Raw genomic sequence first — 11,020 nt, forward strand, 5'->3', positions numbered from 1 at the left:
AAAACACATTCTCAGTTTTATGTTATTTTAAAGTTGCCAAAATTAGGAAATCCTCATTTTCATTACTCCAGAATAGCTGGCTAGCCATGAATCGCTCTCATGTGTACGTGTATAATTAACGCCTCTTTAATACTGGTGCTTTTAAAGACGTGCTCTGTTAAGTGGGTGATTTTTTTGACCTCTTAGTACACTGGATGCCAAAGCCGCTTTTTGACAGACAGTTTTATACTGGCTGTTAAAAGAGCCCAACTAATGATGTCTAATGGAGATAGAGAAGATGTGAACTGGTCACTGTGACGTATTATTCTCAGTGTTACATAATGCTCTCGGATTGTTGCAATTTGTTTTTTTTTAAAGCCGCACCTTCCATATGTTCTTCCTGTAGCCATTATAAATTTAACTAATATGTTGTTTTTCTTTCTAGCCTGCTGCTCTTTTCCTTTTTTGTGCTCTGTCAGGAGATCAAGACTCAGATGTTTTCTTTTGAGAGATGTTGGTGATAGCATTTGACCACAGGGACAGAAGGAATCTTATCTGCATGCATTCATAAAAAAGAAACATGCATTAGACTTAAATATCTCAGTCTGAGTGACCTGAAGTCAAAGTGCAGTCGTCAAACATGCAGCGTAACTCTGGTGTAGACTATACTACCGTTAGTAGTGCCTTAACTCTGCCGATCATTGCATAACCAGCATGCGCCCATTCAACATAAAGTGATCTCTATTTTCCACACAGAGAGTTGCAGAACATTTGCAAATCATCCTGTAGTTTTTTAATGAAGCACCTTTGTAAGAACACGCAACTCTTAGCGATGGCATTCTATTATCCCTAAAAGGCCTCTCGACTCTTCATCTTTCTGGTCATCATCATCGATTCATGCAACACAGAGTATTCAGGCATCTGATTTTTACTAAATACTAACAGAAATTAACTGTTCATTAAAACACTGACATTTTTTATACAAAAAGATTAGTGTATTATCCCATAAAGACAAGATTTCTTTAAGCAAGTAACAGTTTAAAACAATTAAATTATAGTATTGTAAAAAATTATTTAAAAGATATTGTAACAAATCATTATTGGGTTGATGGACTGACAGAAATTTGACACCCTTTTAGCTCATTGATAGATTTAGACACCAAAAATTGTGCAACGTACCAACACCATGTGCAGCAAAACAGTCACAGAGAATATGCATTTAAGCTCGTATGTACACTTTTGACCCTGTGTAGATTAGAGAAAATCCACCATGAATTCAAACACATGCACATTCATGCCCATGATCAGTGCATGCAAATGTCATATATACAGTTGTCACAAACCTGTCTTATTATAACTTAAGCGCATCAGGCTCAGATGGTAAAAAACACCTTCTGTGTTATTTGGAGAGGGCGGCAGCTTCTTAAAATATGGCAGAATTTGATGCTCTGAAAATGAGAAGTGGGTAGAATTACTCAAAGAAGTGTTTCCACTTTGAAAACAAGCAACAAAATCTGCACAAGAATGTTGGAAGAGTGGTGTTGCACGAGGCTTATAACTCTCAGCCAGGAGAGTCTCATGTGAGACAATTACTATTTAGAAAGCTTCATGTTCCAAGTTGCCAGGGTGATAGGATAGGTCCAAAGTAGATTTTACATGCACTTACCACCTACTCAATGTTGCATTCTCAATCTGTAAAAACAACTTTGACCTAAAGATAGACACAGGACCTCTGAAACTGCGCTATGGTGTCTGATATGAACATGAACATGACAATGAGTTCACTGTACTCAAATGGCCTCCACAGTCACCAGATCTTTATCTCCAAGAGCACCTTTGGGTTGTGGTGGAACAGGATATTTGCATCACGGGTATGTAGCCAACAAATCTGCTGCAAATGTGTGATACTATCATGTCATAATGGACCAAAATCTCTCAGGGATATATCCAGGACTTCGCTGAATCTATGGCATGATGAATTAAAGCAGCCGAAGAACTAGCAAGCCGAGCCTAATTAAGGCAGCCGGTCCCATCTTTTATGTGAGGCCTCCTTTGGCAAAGTTCCACTTGAGACAACTTTTTTTCTTTTTCTTTTTTTGGTCTTCTTATCTTGTTTCTGCAAACAAGTGTTAACATGTACTTGGTAAAAAATAAAGCTGTCAACATGTAAAAAAAAAAAAATTGTTAATTTTACTTGAAAAATTACAAATGCATTGGGTAAAATGGAGAAGAGCATCACACTCGTCTTTGCTTGAGGTTTTTCAATTGCTGTGCTTCGTCAGTAGCAAGTAAAGCCAGCCGCGTGAATGCCAGGATGCAAAGTTTCTTAGCACAACAATGCCTTTTAACAACTGCACCTAACTTCTGTGAAGGTTCTCAGTCATCCAGGTCATCGTAGTCTAAGGAGTTTGGAAAGAAAAGTCTCTGGACTTCGAGAAGTTTCTCGGATGAGAGGTGAAACATCTTCAAGCAACTTAAAGAAGTCCAGATGCTTTTCTTTCTAAGCTCCACTTAGACAACTGCACCTAACCTAAACATATAATCCTCTCTTTAGAGTTCAGTATGGTGCAATCCACACATGGTAAGCTCCACACCTCTCCGCTAGTTGCTTCACTCTCGTTTACTTTGCAGTCACTACTTTAAATATATTCTACTTACTGTCCAATGTATTGTTTCTTTATTAAATTAATTTTTTTTCTATCACACCTTCCAGTGTTTATATGGAGTGCACACACATTAACACTACAAGGTCAAAGTTCTGTTTTATGTTATATTAATACATCTTTCTTTGTTTGAGTTACCTGGGGTTTGGCTTCTCCTTGCTGGTTGGCAAAAGGTGTGGCAAAGGGATGGGAGAGCTGAAGTACTGCTGACAGCCTAATTGGATCAAATCACATGATTCATTGCCTGGGGGGTGTTTCAAGATTGTTTAATTATTTTGTGTTTTCACAGGCCGGCCTTTAAGGTGTCACAGATAAAAACCCTGAAAACCATAAATTTCACACCTGAGCCTCAACTCTCAACTTGGGTGTTCTTTTGGACAGCTCCTTTAAACTTGTTAAGCAAGTGTCCTCTGTGGTACGGTCTAGCTTTTACCAGCTATGACAAATCTCTGAAGGCTAAGCATTACATACCGCGAATGGATCTGGAAAAACTTATACATGCATTTGTTACCTCAAGATTAGATTACTGGAACTCCCTTTACCTGGGCCTCCAATCTGCCCTTCTCCATGAACTACAACTTGTTCAAAATGCAGCGGCACGCCTTTTAACTGGTACTAGAAGGTTTGATTTTATTACCCTGATCCTTGCTGACCTGCACTGGCTGCCCATCAAATATCGGATTGATTTTAAGATTTTACTGCTTACATTCAAAATCGTAAATAATATTGCACCGTGCTATTTAACTGAACTTGTCAGCTGGTATACTCCTAGGAGAGCACTTCGATCATCGAGTCAAATGCTCCTGGTGCAACCTAGGTCCCGGCTGAAAACCAGAGGTGATCGTGCCTTTGCCATTGCTGCACCGAACCTCTGGAACAGTTTTCCTTTTAAAACACGATTGAAAACTTATTTATTTGATCTTGCATTTCAGATTAGTTAGGATTTATCAGATGTGCACTTTGTACTTTAATTGCATTTGTGTGTAATTTTAAATTATTGTGTTACTGGGTTCTTCCAGTTGATATTTCTGTGCTGATTTTATCTAACTTTTACACTAGGTGTGAAATATTTCTTTTAGCATAGTACGGGTTAATTAGTGCTTTGTTTTAACTGGGAATGCATGTATCTGTATCCATGTCTAATTCATTTTATTTCATATTTTATTATTGAGAAGCACTTTGGAGTATCTCTGGTCTTTTAAATGTGCTATATAAATAAAGTATTGATTGATTAAATTATACATCATTACAAGGAAAGTCACCTGCTGTTTTTTCAGATAACTTACTGAAACTTCATTGCTACTGTGATGGTGCAGAGTACGTAAATGCATTTAGAATTTATCTGAGCAGATTCATTAGCTGTTGGCTTTTTGTAATGTTTGCTTCTTTACTGTAATAATGGTCCACTGACAGTCTGTCATGGTTCTGGGTCGGTTCGACCCAGCATTTTAAGTTTATTATGTTTTGGGTTTATTTTTGCATTATGGAGTGTTTTGGGGTTCTCTGGTGTTTTGATTATTTACAAAAGATTATATTACTGTGGTTCTGGTTTAGGGTTTTGTTCACAGGGTTTGTGTTCTCATGTTTTGTGTGGGTTTAGTTCTGTGTCTGGTCTGCGTCTTTGTGTAGTGATGTCTTGTTCCTGTTTTATTGTGAAGGTCTGCGTCTCATGTGGGTGTGTTCAGTTTACCTCCCTTGTCTCGTCTCGTTAATTACTCCCAGCTGTGTCCCCCACCTGTGTGTAATCTCCCTGTGTTTCTCTGAGTGTATTTAAGTTGTGTCCTCTGCTGTAGTAGCTGCTGGTCTGTCTGTCTACCATGTTCCATTCATGTGTTTGCACTGCTGTCACCATCATATACCATCGTCTAGCTTCCTTCATGTTCAGGTTCCTGTTCTGTAGTTAGTTGTTCCCAGTATCGTTTAGTTCATTCTCCGTTTGCCGTTTGTCTATTTTTATTTTGTGTTTAATAAACCACCTTCACACCTTTACAAGTGCCTGCGTTTGGATTTTCCTTTATTACTTCCACACGGCTCATCTCTATCGCCGTGACACAGTCAAAGTTATTGGAAAGAGCTTCAAGGAACTGCAAAAGCAGAAAAATGCTCCTTGGTTTAATTTTAAAACTTAAACAAACATATCCTTTGAATGTTTAATTTAGCTGAAAAAGTTATAGGCAGCAGGAAAGAAAGCAAAGCACTTTGATTTCCAGTCCAAATAATGAAAACAATGGATGGATTTCCTAGAGGCCGGAGTTGTTACATACTTGTCTCTTAGCCCAAAACTTATACTGAAGATCTTCACCAGAAATAAAGAGAAGAAACTGTATTTACTGTAGAAGTGACGTCAGTTCTAAGAAGTTGTAAGAACAATCTTTTGACTTTATTCACAGTTTTGAACTGGGAGTGAGCCCCTGAGTGAGCCGCACCTCTTCCTTAGCCCTCTGAGTGATAAAACATCTCTTTGATATGGATGATCTTTGAAAATGCCAGAAGAAGAAAAAAAAGATCAAGTGTTTGAAGTTTGCTCACACAATCTTCTACCAACTGAGATAATGTTTCTCTTTGGTTCCATAGGAAACACCCAAGGAAATGACCGATGAATTCTCCTTTTCCAGATGTGTTTTACTCCTCTTACCCTTTGCTGTTCCAGTAACAACATTGCCGTGTTATATAGCTTATCGCTGGCATTGATGGCCAGGAACAAAATCAATTAAGCAAATATACTGTGAGGGTTACAGTACAGCTACTCTGTGCAAATACTCATGTTAGAAGAAGGGAAAACAAACAATGAGCACATCTTTTGTGAAAGATTATAATTGTGCTATGCACACACACACACACACACACGCACGCACGCACACACACGCACGCACGCACGCACGCACGCACGCACACACACACACACACACACTTGTAAAATGATTGTGTTTTTTTTTGCTGAATGTGAAGGCAAACAATAACATTGCTTCATCTTTGCAAAAGAGCTTGTCTTTGAGCCTTTTCCTAACCCACTCTGTCCTCTGGTTGCAAAGAAAAATATTTATAGTGTGAACAAATGTGTCTTTTAACTGCTTTAGGTAGTTAAAAGAGAAGGTTGCATGGTGTGATTGAAAAGATCCACATTGTGCTGCGTGCAGAATGCTTTCATGGTTAAAATAACTTAATTTGGTTATTTACTTCCTATATTTAGGTGACCATACTTGATGTGGTCAGACCTGTTTAACAACACACAAGAATTATAAAGTCAGCATCAGTTTGAATTAATCACATCTTCAGTTCCAAGATTCCCAAACAGCGGCCCTTGCAATTGATAAAGAATTAAGGGAAAATGTGACAAAGGTTGTTCTTCCTGGTTAAAAAAGGCATTTTTCCTTTCCACCACTGCCTAGTGGCTGCTCACAGGGGATCATCTGATGGCTTTCTCTCCAATACTGTAGGGCCTTTATAGTGATTTGGCACTACAGAACAAAAGGTCAATCGAATTGAATTAAATACTACATCCAGGATAAACCCTAGTGTCCCCACTCTTACAGTTAATGAAAATGGATAAATATATAAATACCTGAATTTAAATGTGACATTAACCTTGATGTCAGAGAATATGGTAAAACTAGACAGCAGAGATGTTTAATAAGTGACAGACAAATTTTAAATTTCCAGCTATTGCTATTAAAAGGAACAGAAATAGTTTGCTATAGGCTGAAATAGTTAACTAAAAGCAATTGACAAATACTTTTCTTAAATCTTTGAGATAAAATTCTACTAAAAAGGTTGCTTGACAATATTCACAAAGTTAAATAAACTGCTAGTTCCTTCATATCAGGTGAAGGTTTGTCCTTGTGTTCAGTAACAGCCAGCTGATTTCTAACTTATTAAATGTCCCTATCTTCTGTTCTTGTGATATTTTTAGGACTGTATACAGAAACATAACACTTCTCTATATTATAGTTTAATTCCAGTTATGAAGCCATACATAAGTCTAAATATGCTCACTAAGATTAGTTCTCAGATCTTAACACTAGCTGTGTGTGTGCAGCACTGCTGCCTGACAGCAGGAAGGTCATGGATTTAAACAACTGGAACCTGTGTATGTGCAGTTTGTGTTGGCTCTTCAACATACAGGTGACCTTTCCATGTCTCTTTCTGTGACACCCTATGAGAGCTGGAAAACGCTCCAGTTACTCTAAAGAAGAAAATAAATGGTTAAATGGTTCTGAAAAATACGCAACCAAAACTAAGTTTTATAAAACTTAAGTTTTAAACTGTGTTAAATTTTATAAAGGCTCTGTTGTACTTTTGTATTGCTTTGTTGTTGAAAGGTGAGGTGCAGTTAAACCTTTTCTTTGAAATATCTGCCTGTTGCTTCTGCCAACAGATATAGAAATACAAACTTTCTCAAGCTGACATAAACATATTTGTAATGCTTTAAAAAAAGAAGAAGAAGAAGAAAAAGCAATGGACGACATGACGGGTAGCGAGTCTTTTGTTTGCACTTCCCCCGATACAGTCCACCTTCTCATTTTCCATCACATTTTTGGTTTGAACTAACCAGTTCAAATAACTTCCTCTAATTCATACTGTATAAAAAGTAAACAAAAACACAATGCAGTGACAAACTGAAAACATGTCAAACATTTGAACACAGACAATGTACAATTTTCAGAAAAATATTTTAATATGCAGAAACACACATCAAAAGTTGTCATTGCAGCTCAGCTATTTGACTGTGCAGTCAAAGTATTGCAGTTAATTAGACTTAATGGCAGTAGGTCAAAAATATCACTGGGTACTGTAAATAGCTCCTCAGCTAAAGCACAATGTCATTAAAACATTTAAAGAATGTGGAAAGACCAGCAGCTGATTACAGTTGGTAAAGGAAATGGGAATGGCACATAGTGTAAACATGATCCCATCCCAACTTTTTTCGACATGAGCATTTTTTTAATGGTATATTTGGATGCTGTATGCAAAGCACTAATAAAGTACACACCATAGCTCTAATATTTGACTGTGCACTGTTTTATCCAAAGCATTGAACTCTCCTCCATACCCTGCATTACTTGTTTGTTTGTTTATGTTGAGTAAATGGACACAATTGAGGTTGTGGTCATGAACTAGTGGTTGTCCATCTCTACTGTCTGGGCGTCTTGAGATTTGAACCCTAGAATAAACATAGATTTCTAATCTAACATCCAATCTGAAGTTTAGCAGTGATGGTGCGGCTAGGTTGCTGTGACCGGGCCCTGCAGCGAGGGTGGAGACGCACTGGAAAAACATAATGTTTGCACACCCCATTTAAAGCTCATCAAAGACATTTGATTTTACTATAATTCCTTTCAAGATTAATGTCTCTTCTTTCTCTCAAAAATGCTCATGTTAAAACAAATCCGTGTACAAAACACATTTTGCATCCAATGTAAATAACCGACTGAGCACGTACACACAAATCCACATTCAGTGTTTAACAGATAAACAAAAACCTCCCATGAGGCTCATTTCCCATATAGCATCACATAAACGAATGAAAAAACTGAGGTCCTCTGCAAGCACTGGCAGACAACTAGCAATGGTTTATTTTTTTCCCTAGTCTAAATGATTATGAGTGGAATAACACTTTCATTTTGGTAATACTGCCGCTGTCATTTTCATATCGCCAGTCCAGGCGACACAGATGTGTTAAAGTTTTTTTTACATAGCTGCTCAGGAACTGGGAGGAGGTGTTTTTCTCACTATTTACTGGCACAAACAGCATTAAAAATAAGTCTTCTGGGTAAATTCCTGTGAATAATGTCATTTACATCAAATGGTAATATTTTAACGGAATATCTGAAGGGCGAACCGAGAAACGAGTGACCACTCGATTAGGAATAAATTACTATCTGAAGGCAAAAGTTAAAGTATAACCAAGTCGAGGACTACTGGCACTGAAAGATCAGTTATTTATAAGCAGATCTCTCAGTACTGTAAATCTACAAAAAAAACCCTGACTTTAAACAAATAGCAAATTATTGCCAAATTTCACATATTATACTTAATCTAATTTTTTTCTGTTTTTTTTTTCTAGGAATGGGAAGCATCATATCATTCAGGAAGTACTTCAGCATTTTAGTAGAATTTCAGTAAAACCGATGTGAAACATGAGTCCGAGCTGCAAAGTACAAAAATTATTATTTATTTCATGCAGTTGATCAAACACTAAAAATACTTGGTCTTAAAACGTTTAATACTGCCCTTATTCGTTAAACCTGCTCTGCCTGGTAATAGTCATCTCTGATTTGCAACAGATGCTATAAACCAAAATAAAGTGCAGTGTTCATGGACAAGTTAGTCCATGAACACTGCACTTTTTTTGGTGCAAGGTCTCGCAGGATTGCAGTGTCAGAGAGCACATTTGACCCTGCACATTTCAGCTGTGTTTCACAAGTTTATTTAACTTGCTGTATAGTGTCACCATCATACCAGTGACAATAAACAAATATTTTCTCTAGAATTTCTTTAGATTTGATTTACCTAATCCTGTGAAATTACAACAAATAATGTGTCTTCTTTTATGAAACAGGAAGTGAGCCTGCTGCAGGCTGCGTTCATCAGATGAGCACTTTATAGCTCCCTGATTCTCTCTAATGCAAATGTGCAGCAAGATTATCCTGCCGGTTTGTGTTGGGCTGTGTTTTATTGCTGGAAACTGCTGCATTCATCTGAATGCGACACGATGAGTCACAGTCAAATCTGAGTTTGGCATCTGTTTGGTAACAGACAGGAAGGCTTTAAACCCAATTAGTGTGCTAAAAAAATAAATAAAAATAAACTCCCCACACAAAATACCACTTGGCTAAATGTTCCAGCAAGTATTAATGAGACAGAGTCTACTGGGTACGTTTATGAAGACACCAGCAGTGAGTCACTAGGACCACTAGATGCCTCCATTTGTTACCACAAGAATGTTGCTCCACAATCTGTTTTAATATGGAAAAAAACCCCACTTTAATAATTTTCTTACTGTTCTTTATAAGTTCTACATTGCACTTCATTAAGCTTTCCGGGAAGTAAGCATTTTAACACCTCTGTGAGATTACATCACATTTCAGTAAAATTGCTGTGTGGTATCAATTGTGTGAGAGAGAATGAGGAAGTGATGTCAGAGTTTGATGTTTCTGCGTGGCAGCTAGTGAACCGGACAGTTCAAGGCCACTGGATAAATCTTTCTTTGTATCATTAATTAGATTAGATCATAGCTTAATGGTGAAAAAAGGAAAAGGGGAATGGGAAGATGAAAGACAGAGGAGTTCATTTAGCTGACTGCAGTAGGAGAAAGGTGAGGATGTGTGGGAGAGATATATTGATGGAAAGGAGAGGACTCTGAAGTGGGTCATAAATAAGAAAGGGCAGAAAGAGAGAAAGTGTTTAAGGACACAAGGTTTAGTTTAGCAAGTCACTTGAATTTTATTGAGGAAACTGGAGAGACTGGTGTGAACCCGTTGTGACACCAGCTATAAGAGAAATGTTTTCAGACCGTGAGTTTTTATTTCTTTGTTTTTCATCACTATTATTTTTTTTTTTTAACTCCTGGGTTTGTGTTACACAAATGAGTACAGGTATCCCTAATATACACAACTCTGGCTGTGAGCACAACAACCTCTTCTACTTGCTGTTCAAACCTTCTATTTGTGCCGAGCAGCCAATCAGAAGAAATTTAACTTAAATAGAGGGGGAACAGGGTGAATACTTGAATTCATCAGTACAGACATATTTGTTCAGCTGAATGTTGAGATTATACTGGTAGGAAAGGTAGCAAAGGTGATAACCTGTATGTTGTTTTCACAGCTTGTTTCTGCTGCCTCCAAGTGGCCAAAGGGAAATCAGACAAGCTTTGGTGCCTTTAAATTTTCTCTTTGCAACAATTTGTCTTGTGTACAGAAGCACATTTTAGCAGAGGGCTCTGGTGTAACATGTTAATTACTCTTTCATGTGTGACAATCTTTATCTTTTTTCCAAATAATATAATATAAACATTGTATGCAGTCTATGTTTGTTTTCCCCGTGATTTGTGTTGGTCATATAGAGGCTGTTTGTGCTGCTGGTGAGTTCAGAGAGCTCATGACAGGGAAAGGCTACCATATGGCAAGACAGGAAGGAGGGTGGGTGTGTGTGTGTGTGTGTGTGTGTGTGTGTGTGTGTGTGTGTGTGTGTGTGTGTGTGTGTGTGTGTGTGTGTGTGTGTGAGAGAGAGAGAGAGAGAGCACATCACATTGAAGAAGGAGGGATGGGAAATGACAAGAGGTTTAAGAAGACAGAGAATGATAGAGACCGGAAAAGGAGAATAGACCTGGGCGATGATGGGGTGGGGGGTGGTGACTGAGATGAGTGAGAGATGGTGGG

At 37.9% G+C, this 11,020-nt stretch overlaps 1 protein-coding gene across 3 annotated transcripts in view; it reads right to left on the minus strand.

Moving 5' to 3' along the window:
- LOC113027060 (receptor-type tyrosine-protein phosphatase eta) overlaps positions 1-2,855 on the minus strand; it is a 46,143-nt gene extending 43,288 nt beyond the window's left edge. For 2 of the 3 annotated variants that reach the window (XM_026176490.1, XM_026176489.1), the window contains exons 1-2: positions 2,781-2,855; positions 1,323-1,427 (exon numbers count right to left, since the gene is read on the minus strand). The gene's annotated coding sequence lies outside the window, so the exon portion shown is untranslated. Of the gene's footprint in view, positions 1-1,322; positions 1,428-1,813; positions 2,056-2,780 lie in introns of those variants that run through there. The other variant, XM_026176488.1, reaches the window with a different exon arrangement.
- Positions 2,856-11,020: the final 8,165 nt, after the last annotated feature.

The sequence above is a fragment of the Astatotilapia calliptera genome, chromosome 7, assembly GCF_900246225.1.
Source record: "Astatotilapia calliptera chromosome 7, fAstCal1.2, whole genome shotgun sequence".
Lineage (NCBI taxonomy): Eukaryota > Metazoa > Chordata > Actinopteri > Cichliformes > Cichlidae > Astatotilapia > Astatotilapia calliptera.